The sequence below is a fragment of the Tachyglossus aculeatus genome, chromosome 14 (genome assembly GCF_015852505.1).
Source record: "Tachyglossus aculeatus isolate mTacAcu1 chromosome 14, mTacAcu1.pri, whole genome shotgun sequence".
Lineage (NCBI taxonomy): Eukaryota > Metazoa > Chordata > Mammalia > Monotremata > Tachyglossidae > Tachyglossus > Tachyglossus aculeatus.
In genome coordinates this window covers 21833369-21843342 of record NC_052079.1, presented here as the reverse complement: position 1 = coordinate 21843342, position 9974 = coordinate 21833369, and the positions used below count along the sequence as shown (strand labels likewise).

The window sequence follows — 9974 nt, the reverse complement described above, 5'->3', positions numbered from 1 at the left end:
AGTGACTATTTCTCCTTAATGAATGACTCTTGATAGTGTTTTAAGGCTATCATTCTCTAGCCTGAATTCTGCTAAGTCTTGTCCAGGTTTATTGTAAGAAGTGATCATGTTTCTCCCTTCCCTGATGGGCATGAAATTGTTCTTGAAGACACGCTTGTTAATAAGTAGTATTAATTGAGCACTTACTGTGAGCAGAGTACTGCACTAAGTGTTTGAGAAAGTAAACGAACTGTGAAGCGGCAGTTTCAACAATAAAACAACTCACAAATGGGTGCATACAGTGATACAGGATGGAGAAAACAGTTAAAATCCTCAGAAACTGACTTTCCCTCCCCAAACTGGTATTCTCCTCAAGGCTGCAAAAATTGCTTTGAGGTCTGAAGGCTACACTCAAAATTTCAGGTGAAATCTTATAGAAGCAGCATTGCCTAGTAGAAAGAGCTTGGGAGTCAGAGGACCTGGGTTCTACTCCTGGCTTCACCACTTGTCTGCTGTGTGACCTGGGGCAAGTCACTTAACTTGTCGGTGATTCAGTTCCCCCTTCTGAAAAATGGGGATTCAACACTTGTCTCTCTCCAACTTAGACTGTGAGCCCCACATGGGACCTGATTATCTTATATCTACCTCAGCACTTAGTACAGTGCTTGACACACAATGATAGCTATTTTCAATTTCTCCTGAAAAAAGTATATTTAGGAATGGTTTGGTCCTGATCCATTCCACATCAGTACGATCATCTCCTTCAGGTGGAAGAGCTTGGTGCAGTGACCAGGAACAACTCCCTGATTCTTGGCTGTAGACCCTACCCAGAAATTTGGGACACTGGAAGTTTTCAATGGTCACATCCACTTACCTAAATGAAGTATCAATCAATCAATCATTGTATTTACTGAGCACCTATAGTAGGGAAAGTACAATTGAGTTGAATTACACAGTCTCTGCCCTCAAGGAGCTTACATACCAATGTGAGAGTTACTTAGGCATGAAGAATAATAATCATAGCATTTATTTATCACTTACTCTGTGCCATCCACCATCCATCAAGATGGAGAATGCCCTCTCCTATGCTCTACCCACAGGATGACTTAGCAACCACTGAACCAGAGAAACAGGAGTTGGGCCTAGGGAGTCAGAGGACCTGAATTCTAATCCCAGCTCTGTCACTTGTTTGCTCCGCTACCTTGAGTAAGTCACTTAAACTTCTCTGTGTTTCAGTTTCCTCATCTGTAAAATGGGGATTAAATCCTCCTCCCTCCAATTTAGACTGTGAGCTCCATGTGGGATAGGGGCTGTGTTCTGCCTGATTATCTGCATGGAGAAGCAGTGTGGCTCTGTAGAAAGAACATGGGCTTGGGAGTCAGAGGTCATGGGTTCTAATCCCAGCTCCACCACTTATCAGCTGTGTGACTTTGGGCAAGTCACTTAACTTCTCTGAGCCTCAGTTACCTCATCTATAAAATGGGGATTAAGACTGTGAGCCCCTCCGTGGGACAACTTGATCACCTGGTATCCCCCCCAGTGCTTAGAACAATGCTTCGCACATAGTAACTGCTTAACAAGTGCCATCATTATTATTATCTTGGATCTACACCAGTGCTTAGTATAGTGCCTGGTATATAGCAAGTACTATTAAAAAAATACCAACCCCCCCAAAAAAACTAAATGACTGTACTTCAGTTCTTCAGCCCGTCTACTTCTCCCTTAACCTTCTCTCTGATCGGTTCAGTTCCTCCTGATGCCTTCAGGTAGTCACTGGCTCACTGAATTAATGAGTTTTCCTTTGGGAGGGGCAGCCAACAGCAAATGGGTGACAGCCTGCTTCTCGGTGCAAGAGCGGGTTTAAGACAGACCATTCCATTGGCGTTCATACATTCAGAGAGCGTTGTGTTAATCGTTGTCCTGAGATCACTTGCACTTTGAAAGATTATGGGCTTGAAATGAGCTGAATTTATTGCCGTTCAAACACCCGAGAAGCAATGCCTCAACCAATATATGTGTGATTTGGCTTTAAAACACTCATTCAGCTCTCTTCCTCCTCTTTTCTCCCACTACCAGCTAGCTCACGATCTCAAAAATCCTCAAAAATCTCCAGTGGCTACCAATCAATCTGCGCATCAGGCAGAAACTCCTCATCCTGGGCTTCAAGGCTGTCCATCACCTCGCCCCCTCCTACCTCATCTCCCTTTTCTCCTTCTACAGCCCACCCCGCACCCTCCGCTCCTCTGCCGCTAATCTCCTCACCGTACCTCGTTCTCGCCTGTCCCGCCATCGACCTCCGGCCCACGTCATCCCCCGGGCCTGGAATGCCCTCCCTCTGCCCATCCGCCAAGCTAGCTCTCTTCCTCCCTTCAAGGCCCTATTGAGAGCTCACCTCCTCCAGGAGGCCTTCCCAGACTGAGCCCCTTCCTTCCTCTCCCCCTTGTCCCCCTCTCCATCCCCCCATCTTACCTCCTTCCCTTCCCCACAGCACCTGTATATATGTATATATGTTTGTACATATTTATTACTCTATTTATTTATTTATTTATTTTACTTGTGCATATCTATTCTATTTATTTTATTTTGTTAGTATGTTTGGTTTTGTTCTCTGTCTCCCCCTTTTAGACTGTGAGCCCACTGTTGGGTAGGGACTGTCTCTATATGTTGCCAACTTGTACTTCCCAAGTGCTTAGTACAGTGCTTTGCACACAGTAAGTGCTCAATAAATATGATTGATTGATTGATTGATCTTCATTTCTCTCAAGTGGGCCTTATTCTCAATTCTTCCTCCACTTCCATCTTGCTGCCACCCTTTCCATGGACTGGAACTCCCTCTTCCTACATATGCAAAGGAACAAAGCTTTCTCCATTTCCAAAGCCCCACTGACATCGCATCTCCTTCTGGTGGTCTTTCCTGAGTAATCTAAAAATCTTCCCATATTGTGTCCCCAAACTGGCATCTCAGTCCTCTCATACCACCTAAAGCATTTAAGTTGCCAAGGCCCTGACAGCATTTAAGTTGATATCCTATATTCTCTACTCTCCCTATCTGTAATTTATCTCCTATTCTAGACTAATCTACTTGAGGTCAGGGACTTTGTCTTCTAACTCCATTGTTCCCTCTCAAGTGCTCCACAGTATAGTGCAGTGCTCCGCCCTCAGTAGGTGCTCAAAAAATGCTATTGGTGTTGCTGATGATGAAGATAATGATGATCTTATACTTTCCAGTACGGTTTCCTTGCAATTATAACCAAATTTTGCAAATTGCATTTATAAAACTGTTCAAATCTAAAGGTTTTTCTTTATTTCTCTACCATTTTTCAGCCTCAAATTTACCTTTCCTCTTCTCTGCACTGGGACAATCTTGAGGTGTTATTGAATAGCATGAAATTCTCATGGACATAGAGAGGCTCAACTGCTCACACTTTGTCACTGACGGAGACCAACAAACTACTGTCCCTTTGCTGCCTATGTAAAGAGAATTGCCATTGCACTACAAGCTATTCCAGCTGCAGAGGGAATGTGCCACTCAATAGCATTCGAGAAATCATTGCTTGCACGATGCTGAGATGGTTCCTGAAAGACCTGTAAATAGCCATCAAAACTGGAGCTTTGCTCAGCCCAACACTTCCTGCCCCATAAATCCTTGAAGTCATTCAGGTACCTGGCAGGAGAGTTGAAATAGACAGGGGATGAAAATAGTAAAAATGATTGACAGTGAGATACGGTGAATTAAGTCCCTGATTGGGGCATCACTGGCTCATGGGGACGGCCTTTTTCTCCCATTAGAGGAACAGTTTCTCCTACCAAGAAAAAATACCTGCTTCCTTTTAGACAGCTCTGCCCCACATGAGAAGGGGCCAGGGGCAGAATTAAACTTTGAAGACACCTAAGCAATAAAATTCGGCTAGACCCTGCCCTCTTCCAACAGGAAACATTCTGGTCCTTGTTCTAGGGTACCTGGAAGCCAATTCTCCTGTTTGACAAATTCCGATAAAGACAGATCATTTTTGAAGCAACGTTTCAACACAACTTTTCGCTTTCTCAAGTCTGCTCAGGGCATGTTTTGGTACTGCCAGTAAAGAGGGGTGGAGTAGAGGGGAGGCAGGGTAGGATTTTCTCTGCAGCCACATCTGGGGCAGGTGGTTGGGGGTTCAGAAAAGCACGTCCCGTATTTCCTAGGGGATTCACTACTCTTTGGAGGAGTCTCTGTAGGAGGTCCCCATATTCTGGACTCACTCCCTTCCTCTCCAACCTCCATAAGCATTAGGAACTGAGCCGGCTCTCCCGTCTGGGCTAAGGAAGGTTTGGAAATTGCTCACGATGGAGGAGATGGAGAGTACAGGGAGCCTCACTCTGCCTAAAACTTTCCTTGGCTACACAAAAGCTGTGCTGGCCTTTTACCACCACAGTACTTTGAAAACAGGCTTTTTAGACACTGTCCCTGTCACTTAACTGATCTCACTCCTCCCCCTGCTTCCCATGATACAGATACAGGGGGCTCAATAAGAAAATTTGCCCACCAATCGGAACTGGGGATTCATTCAGAAGAATGGGAGAGGGAACCGATTTTAAGCTAAGGTTTTAATTAGAACAATACTAGCAAGAAAGGTTCCCTCGAAGAATTTCATTTGTTATGGGAATCATAGATGAGCAACATGCAGATTTATCATGCATCCTCTTCAAACAGTCAATCAATAGCATTAACTAATTGGTATTAATTCATCATTCTGTGACAAGCACTATTGTAAGTTCCCTGAAGAGTACAATATCATTAATTTGATAGATCCCTTCCCTCAGAAGTGTACAGTCTACTCGAAGAGACAGAAACTAAAATATATTACAGGTAGGGGTAGCCACAGAGTTTAGAGAGCTCTATATAAGAGCTCATGAAGAGGCTCACTGTTTCTGGTAGTCATCTAGTACCCCCGAGGTCCCATCTCTAACTGCCTGAACAGTGCTTTTCCCTTTCTCACCTTCCTACGCTCTTTCTTCATCCCTACATTGCTCCTTGGAGACCGCAGTGTTCATATGGGCATTCCTGATGACCCTTCAGCTGCCCATGTTCTCTACCCAATACCCCACACTCATCAACTTGGACACACACTCAACTTCATATTCTCTAAGAATAATAATAATAATAATAATAATAATAATAATAATAATAATGGTATTTGTTAAGCACTTACTATGTGCAAAGCACTGTTCTAAGCGCTGGGGAGGTTACAAGGTGATCAAGTTGTCCCACAGGGGGCTCACAGTTTTAATCCCCATTTTACAGATGAGGTAACTGAGGCACAGAGAAGTTATTTATTTTATTTTGTTAATATGTTTGGTTTTGTTCTCTGTCTCCCCCTTCTAGACTGTGAGCCCACTGTTGGGTAGGGACTGTCTCTATATGTTGCCAACTTGTACTTCCCAAGTGCTCAGTACAGTGCTCTCCACACAGTAAGTGCTCAATAAATACAATTGACTGATTGATTAAGTGACTTGCCCAAAGTCACACAGCTGACAGTTGGTGGAGCCGGGATTTGAACCCATGACCTCTGACTCCAAAGGCCGTGCTCTTTCCACTGAGCCAAGGGCTGGCCAGCCTCTAGTCACTGTACAATCTCTAACTTCATCAATTCTGAAATCCCAAATCTGACCACAACCTCCACACCTGCCTTCTCTCCCATACACCCCCTGTGCCAAGGTGTACCTGGGCACCTCCCATCTCAAGGTCAAAATGCTATCCTTGACAGGAGTTGGAAGCCCAGGCACTGCACCGAAACCCAAACTGCTAGACATCCCTGAGGCATTGCCCTACAACCAAAATGGCTAGGCTTCCCAGGCCAAGACACCCCAATTGTGTGTTTTTTCTTGTAAAAAATCTTCAATACACATTAAAAATGTACTTCAAAGAAAATCAAGAAAAAGGGGTTCTACCAAAAAATATAATTGCTGAATCACATCATTTTTTGTAAATAAGCCTTATCAAGCTAATGTCTGAAAGGAATGTTCTAATACCAATGATTCTGCAGCTAACTGCTTCTATTTTAGTTATGTACCTCATCCTCGTTCTGACCAAGTAAGATATGGAGGAGGAGGGGAGAGGCAGAGGTAAGACAAGTGGAAGCCAGAAGCTGGAAGCCAGAACTGCCCAGGATGACAGGTAATAAATACCTGCTGCCTCCAACAATCTGGGCAGTAAACCAGGACTTGCAGCAGATACTCATATATCACCCCTGCGCAAAGCACCCTAACCCCTGCTCTGTCTCTGGAACCAGCACACTAAATGACAGACCATGGGACAGGTGAGCGTCATGCTGAGCATTTGTGGGAGGGAGCTAGGTGGTTCGCTATTGGCCGTTAATGCATCAGTGAATTTCTCCTGACTGGGAAGTGCTCATGGATGGGAGCTAGGTGCTTCTCCACATGTAAGTGACAACAAGTGTATTCTTCCCGAAAGGGAAGCTCGATTCACCTCGTCCAAAAATAATTAAATAATCATATTCCTCTCAAAAGGGAAGTTTGATTCACCAAGTCCAAAATAATTAAATAAATAGTCCTCCCAAAGGGAAGTTCAATTCACCGCATGGAATAAACCTCATACGGCTCAGCCGTTGACTCTGGTCTCTGTCACTCTCACCGTGCCAATTCTCAAACTTGTCCCTTGATATTATCTTCCACTCATCCTTCTCATTCATCATCATCAATCATATTTATTGAGCGCTTACTATGTGCAGAGCACTGTACTTCTCATTCAAAGTAGATATTCAATCTGTCATCAAATTCTGTCAGTTCAACCTTCACAACAGCACTAAATTCGGCCCTCGTCTCTCCATCCAAACTGCTATCCAAGCACTTAATCTATTCCACCTTCTCTACTGCATCTGCTTCCTTGCTGACTTGTCTCTTGTCTCTCCCACTTCAGCCCATACTTCACTTTCCTGAGTCATTTTTCTACAAAACCATTCAGTCCATGTTTCCCCACTCCTCAAGAACCTCCAGTGGTTGTCCATCCACCTCTGTGTCAAGCAGAAACTCCTTACTATTGGTTTTAAAGCACTTCACTTCTCTAGTGCCAGCCTACTCACTGTACCTGGATCTCGTCTATCTCACCACTGACCTTCACACATGTTCTGTCTCTGGCCTGAAACTCCCTCCCCCTTCATAGCCAACAGATGATTGTTCACCCCACCTTCCAAGAAGCACATCTCCTCTAAGTGGCCTTCCTTGACTAAGCCCTCATTTCTTCTTCTCCCATTCCCTTCTGCGCTTGAATTTGTACCCTTTATTCACCCCTACCCTCAGTCCCACAACATCCATGTCCCCCTCTGGACAGTAACCTCTTTGTGGGCAGGAAACGTATCTTCCAACCGAGTTATACTGTATTCTTCCAAGCACTTATTACAGTGCTCTGCACACAGTAAATAGATTCATCGATTGATTGATTGATGGCTGAGTAGCTCCACCACAGCTTTGATCCAATTTTCAAAACTCCTTTCCTAAGCTTGAGTAGAGCTTTCCAAAACGCTAGCTAATGCTCAATATAATAGCATGTGCACTCAGAAACTTTCTAATAGTGTCCTAAGGGAAACACATTATCAGTGAAGAGCAATTACAGGGAATATTAGTTCTCTGGCAAGAACAGCTGGAACCGATCCACAACTCTACATGACCAAATTATATCTGACTCTTGTCAAGATCAAATAAAAAGTCCTAATAAGACACCCCAATTGTGTGTTCTTTCTTGTAAAAAATCTTTAATACACATTAAAAATGTACTTCAAAGAAAATCAAGAAAAAGGGGTTCTACCAAAAAATATAATTGCTGAATCACATCATTTTTTGTAAATAAGCCTTATCAAGCTAATGTCTGAAAGGAATGTTCTAATACCAATGATTCTGCAGCTAACTGCTCCTATTTTAGTTATACTATATTATACTATACTATGCTACACTATACTATGAAAAGCTATACTGAGCCCTTTAATCTTAACAGCATTTATGATGGGTTTGATCTCCAAAAATGCTCAGTGGAATAATCTTTCACTTTTTTTCATTGATTTTGATTTGCATGAAACTGAGAGGAAGGACAGAAGAATGCTTGATTTCTTATACCAGAGAAGACACTACTTAATGAATAGTAATTGTTCTTATAATAATGTGAGGTATTTGTTAAGTGTTAATATGTACCGACCACTGTACCCAACACTGGGGTAGATTCATGGTAATCAGATTTGGGACAGTTCCTGTCTCATGTGGGGCTCACAGTCTGAGAGAGAAAGAGAAATGATATTTAGTAGCATGACAAACCCATGAACAGACCCATCTGTTCTGGGTTTCTCACTCTTCTAGTCTCCAAAAGGTTCAGGTATTAAAAGTGATGAAAGTAGATGTTATGGATTCAGAGAACATAGCCTACATTACTGTTCAATCAATGTGGACTTAAAAGAGGTGTAGAGCTAGTTGATGGAACAGAAGTAGTAGCAGTAGTTGTAGTAGTAGTAATAAGAGCCATAGTAGAAGTAGTAGTTGCAGTAATAGTAGTAGTAGTATTTACTGAACTCCCATGTAGTGCCAATGGGTGCTTGGGAAGTCTTGTCTTACACCATCAAGTTATCTCTGACCCACAGCGATGCCATTGACACATCTCTCACAGAACCCCCTCCTCCATCTGCAATCATTCTGCTAGTATTGAGATTTCTCTCAAATCTCTAGTACAGAGATTTCTTGGTAAAAATATGGAAGTGGTTTTTCTGCACAGTAAACTTTATTCTCTGCCCTCAATTCTCTCCCATGCTGCAGGTGAGTTTTGACTTGTAGCACATTGCCTTTCACTCACTAGTCACTGCCCAAGCTAGGAATAGAATGGATATGCCTCTGCTTGACTCTCCCTCCTGTAGTCAAGACTGGTAGAGTACTGGAAACTCTCCAAGTGTGACCCTGAGAGGGGGCTTAGGAAGTACAGAATAACAAAGTGATACATTCCCTGCTCTCAAAGAGTTTACAATCTGATATTTCGATGGAGACGAACATACATAAAAATATTTACCAGTGGAGTGGTCAAAATTAATAATTGAGTACACACATACACGTAAGTGCAAATGAGGGTGTAATAAGGGTTCTTTTGTTATTTTTATGGCATTTTTAAGCACTCACTGTTTTCTAGGTACTGTACTAAGAGCAAGTCAGACACAAGATAATCAGGTTGAACATAGTCCATGTCCCACATGGGGCTCACGTCTTAGTTCTTTTTTTGCATATGAGGTAACTGAGGTACAGAGAAGTTAAATGATTTGCCCATGATACAAAGCAGTCAACTGGCAGAGTCAGGATTAAAACCCAGGTCCTCTGACTCTTGGGCCCATGCTCTTTCCACTAAGCCACGCTGCTTGAGTCCCCCTTCTAGACTGTGAGCCCCCTTCTAGACTTCGAGCCCGTTGTTGGGTAGGGACCATCTCTATATGTTGCCAACTTGTACTTCCCAAGCGCTTAGTACAGCGCTCTGCACACAGTAAGTGCTCAATAAATGTGATTGAACGAATGAATGAATGAATTCACAAGAACTAGATTTGTCTCGATATAGGCTATAGCTCAGGGGGCTGGGTAATTAATCAGGGAAAGCCTGTTGAAGGAGGTGGAATTTTAGGAGTTCTTTGGATGTGGGAAGAACTGTGGTCTGTGTGAAGCCAGGAGGGAGGAAATTACAAACGGGGGAACAGTGCATGTGAAGAAACAGCAGAGTGAGAATGGAGAGGAAGATTCTGCTAGAAGGTTGGCTTAGGAGGAACGGAGGGAAAATGTCACTGGCTCAGTTTATACCACATCAGTGATTAGTACAGGTATTGTGGCCAGTGGGCAACAGATTAAAAACTATTGCTACTTTCCCCAACTCCAAGATAACAATGATCAAAACTGAAGGAGGCTCAGAGAAAATATTAAATAAGCAATACAGAGAGGCAGCATGGCTCAGTGGAAAGAGCCTGGGCTTTGGAGTCAGAGGTCAT

The 9974-nt window shown here is 43.2% G+C and overlaps 1 non-coding gene across 1 annotated transcript; it reads right to left on the bottom strand.

Annotated features, from left to right (window-relative positions):
* Positions 1-8782: 8782 nt before the first annotated feature.
* On the bottom strand, positions 8783-8920 carry LOC119937382. The gene has a single exon (XR_005454055.1). It is a non-coding gene; the product is annotated as a small nucleolar RNA SNORA7 (small nucleolar RNA).
* Between the last annotated feature and the right edge of the window lie 1054 nt (positions 8921-9974).